Raw genomic sequence first — 4391 nt, forward strand, 5'->3', positions numbered from 1 at the left:
CATGCATTCAAGAAGTATTTATGGAGCCTCTACTTTGTATGCCTCTATCTGCTAGGCTGGGCACACCCATGAGACTAAAACAGACATACTGCCTGCCCTCAAAGAGCAAAGGGACAGAGAGATTAAACTATTCAAATAATTATTTAATCATGCTGTGCTGTGCTTAGTCGCTCAATCATGTCTGACTGTTTGTGACTCCATGGACTGTAGCCCACCAGGCTCCTCTGTCCGTGGGGATTTTCCAGGCAAGAATACTGGAGTGGGTTGCCATGCCCTCCGCCAGGGGATCTTCCCAGCCCGGGGATAGAACCCAGGTCTCCCGCATTGCAGGAGATTCGTTACGTCTGAGCTACCAGGGAAGCTCAAGAATACGGGGGTGAGTGGTCTATCCTGTCTCCAGGGGATCTTCTGGAGCCAGGAATTGAACTGGGGTCTCCCACATTGCAGGCAGATTCTTTACCAGCTGAGCTACCACTAAAAAGAAGACAGGGGCAAATGTTTCCTCTCTCAGTTTTCTGGCATTTTTCTTAAGTTTATTTGAGAGTGGAAATACACGGAAGGGGTCATTGTTATAACCTGCAGAACCCAAACAGGTGAACAGAATCCTTTAAAAAATGATTGGAAAAGTCAATAACAATAGCTACCATTTAGGGAGCATCTACTATATATCCATCATTGTGCCAGATATGTTAAATGTGTCTTCTTTAACTTCCAAAACAAGCCTGCAGGGTGTTATTTCCATTTTCTAAAGGAAAAACACTAAAGCTAAGGGAGATTAAGTCAACTGCCTAAGATTAGGAGTACAGTGAATGGCAGAGCCGAGAATTTAACTCATGTATGTCTTACTCTGCAGCTCATGGTCTTTCAAGCACATAATATTCTTTCTCTGCAAGCATTATAAACACACACCAAGTGCAAACTCCCTGTCCAGACTTTCAGCCAACACGGTAAACAATCCCCTAAGAGTATAATAACTCAAAACATAGCAGTTTCTCACTTATCTAATATTTCAGGGCAGTGTTCCTGAATGGTAGGGCAGCTCTGGCAAACTGTAACTCAAGGACCCAGAACCTTTCTATCTCCACCTTCAAAATCAAACTGGCTTCCAAGATGGTCAAGGTGGGGAAAGAACAAGAAGGATTGTGGCGTGAGGTTTTCATAGGAAGTACATCACAAATTTCTGTTTACATCCCACTGGTTACAACTCAGTCACATGGCAGCAGGTACTGCAAGTGAGGCTGGGAAATGTAGTCTGTGAGGGGAAGAAGGAAAACTAATTTAGGGCTAATACTCTCACCTGGTGGCTCAGACGGTAAAGCGTCTGCCTACAAAGCAGGAGACCCAGGTTCAATCCCTGGGTTGGGAAGATCCCCTGGAGAAGGAAATGGCAACCCACTCCAGTATTCTTGCCTGGAAAATCCCATGGACAGAGGAGCCTGGTAGGCTACAGTCAGTCCATGGGGTCGCAAAGAGTCGGACACGACTGAGCGACTTCACTTTCACTTTCACTTTCACTCTCACCACACTGCTTTCCAATAATTCATTTATTCCGGTCGTATCTTTTGAGTACTTGCAAAAGTTCACCAAGGCTTACCTTCCCTCCCGGAATGTTCAAGGAGCTTTTATTCATGTGCTTTGCATTTTTATATTTACATTGATAGCTATTTTAAGTCTGTATAACTGCTTAACACTATCATTATCTTACATGCTTTGCTGTGGTTGGAGTCTCAGGGAGAGATATGCTTTCTTTTCTGCAGATTAGAAATGAATATAGCCCCCTAAGCAATCTTGGCAAGGACTAAGAAAATGATATAAAGAATGAAAAGCTTTCAAAAGGAAAATATTACTCACATAGTCATCCAGAGCTAGGTCTGCAAAGGAGATAGGAACATAACACAAGCCAATTTCAAGCAAATGTCATCTAAGACACTTCAGAGGTTTCCTCTTGTCAAGTTTCCCTTTATGACACATTGAAAAATTTAGGATATGTCAATAAATCATGATTTGCCATTTCCCTCCAAAACCCTCCCTGTTGTGAAATTCCAAGTAGCTAATCCCTAGAACAATATCTTCTAGAAGATTTTACTGGGTATGTCTGGGTTTACTTTATGTTACCCTTTATGTAAAGAAAAAAACTCTTGCTTTATTCACCACCAGCAGGGTATATTCTGCAGCTCCAAAATCACTGCAGATGGTGAGTGCAGCCATGAAATTAAAAGACGCTTGCTCCTTGGAAGAAAAGTTATGACCAACCTAGACAGCATATTAAAAAGCAGAGACATTACTTTGCCAACAAAGGTCTATATAGTCAAAGCTATGGTTTTTCCGGTAGTCATATATGGATGTGAGAGTTGGACCATAAAGAAAGCTGAGGGCCGAAGATTTGATGCTTTTGCACTGTGGTGTTGGAGAAGACTCTTGAGAGTCCCTTGGACTGCAAGGAGATCAAATCAGTCCATCCTAAAGGAAATCAGTCCTGAAGATTCATTGGAAGGACTGATGCTGAAGCTGAAACTCCAATACTTTGGCCACCTGATGTGAAGAACTGACTCATTTGAAAAGACCCTGATGCTGGGAAAGACTGAGGGCAGGAGAAGGGGATGACAGAGGATGATACTCTTGGATGGCATCACTGACTCGATGGACATGAGTTTGAGTAAGCTCTGGGAGTTGGTGATGGACAGGGAAGCCTGGTGTGCTGCAGTCCACAGGGTCGCAAAAAGTCAGACACAACTGAGTGACTGAATTGAACTGAGCAGAGGATGTATTCTTAAATGGGTTCTTCTCCCCCAGTGTGTGGAATGCACACAGCCTCAAACGCCTCCCCTACAAAGGAAATAACTCAAACTCTGTTTCTTGGTGTACTCTTTCTGTGGATGCTAATATATGTTTTCAAAGAGAATGGGAAGCAAAAAAAGGGATTCTGAAAGGAAAATAGGATGGGAAACTGGGTTAAAGAAAAAGAGGTTTTTTAATTTCAGGACTTTCAGAATGTTTTGTATGTTAATTGGGGATTGAATATTTAAGACAGGGCACAGGTTGACTCTGGAGATAGAAACAGCTGCTCTCCTTTCAAACGGACCAGAAGACACCTACAGAGAGTGATTATGCTTTTAATTTACATATATATTCACATATGTATGATTTTACTGAGCTTGAAAAACAAAGTCCTCTGTTCTGCTCAAAAATTCCTAGAAGAGGAGATATTAGATACATTCTCTGACAACCCCATAGGAAGTCAAGAATTTGGAGAAAGGAAAAAAAAAAACTCTTCTTTAAATTCAAATTAAGAACAGAAGCTTTGGGGTCAAAAGGCCTGAGTTCAAATCCTTATTTTTCCACTCACCTGCTGTGCAACCTTCGTTAAATTAACTAACTTCTCTAAGCATCATTTCTTGATGTTTCATTTCCTCGCACATGAAATGGGGTTTATAATAACCATTGTCCCTATTTCATTGGGACACTGAGAGAATTAAGTGATACAAACTCCTAAAAATACTTAGAATGCTTGCTGACACACATAAATCACCTGCCCTCCAAAAATATTAGCCCGTATCATTGTTACTCTGGTATGCTGTATTTCCCAGATTTATATGACATGGGAACCTTTTAACACAGAATATCCATCAGCATCTCAAAGGATACCACAGAACCAAGTTTGAGAAATGCTAAGTAAGAGGGGTCCTACGAAGATGGCATCCTATGATGAAGACAGACCCCAGGGCATTACCAGACCCAAAGAGTTCATTGGGAGCTCAACATCATGAACATGGTCTCCCTGCCCATCTCTCAAAATCCAAAATGGTACATCTGGAGACATGCCAATTTCCCGGGACCACCTGCAAAGCCTTGGTGTCTGGGTCTCCTGCTCACCAATTCCCAATCCCAGCCAGGGTTTACAAAGTGTGAGGCTGACCTTTCTCCATTCAATATGAGGTTCAGCTGGCTATACCACATGGAACTCTTATAAAGACTGCCATTACATTAACTGCTACAGGCAATGCTTCCCTGTCTCCTCTTGGGGCTCAATCTGCTCCCGTGGAAGACAGCTCTTTTCCCCTTTGAACCTACTTCAGTTTGTCTACTCGAAGCTCCAAGAGATGATCTGCCATCAAATGCAGTTACAGCCGTTTGAGTTTCAGTGGATGTCAATAGTAAAATCAGAGTCACCCTCTCCTTAGCACTTTCAATATGCCAGGCAGTGTATAAGCACCTGAAATGCATCACCTCATTCAACCCTTACAAGAACTCAAGAGGTCGGGTCTGCTACCATGCCCATGTCACAAATGAAGAGAGTGTAGTTCTAAGAGGCAAAATGACTTGCCCAAGTTCTCACAGTCAGTTATGATCTGAACCTGAGCCAGGTCTCCTGAATGTGGTTCACCTACTTC

The 4391-nt window shown here is 42.5% G+C and overlaps 1 non-coding gene across 1 annotated transcript; it reads left to right on the forward strand.

Moving 5' to 3' along the window:
* The first annotated feature begins 1293 nt into the window (after nucleotides 1-1293).
* On the forward strand, nucleotides 1294-1366 carry TRNAC-ACA (transfer RNA cysteine (anticodon ACA)). Its single transcript has one exon. It is a non-coding gene; the product is annotated as a tRNA-Cys (tRNA).
* Nucleotides 1367-4391: the final 3025 nt, after the last annotated feature.

The sequence above is a fragment of the Bos indicus genome, chromosome 17, assembly GCF_029378745.1.
Source record: "Bos indicus isolate NIAB-ARS_2022 breed Sahiwal x Tharparkar chromosome 17, NIAB-ARS_B.indTharparkar_mat_pri_1.0, whole genome shotgun sequence".
NCBI lineage: Eukaryota > Metazoa > Chordata > Mammalia > Artiodactyla > Bovidae > Bos > Bos indicus.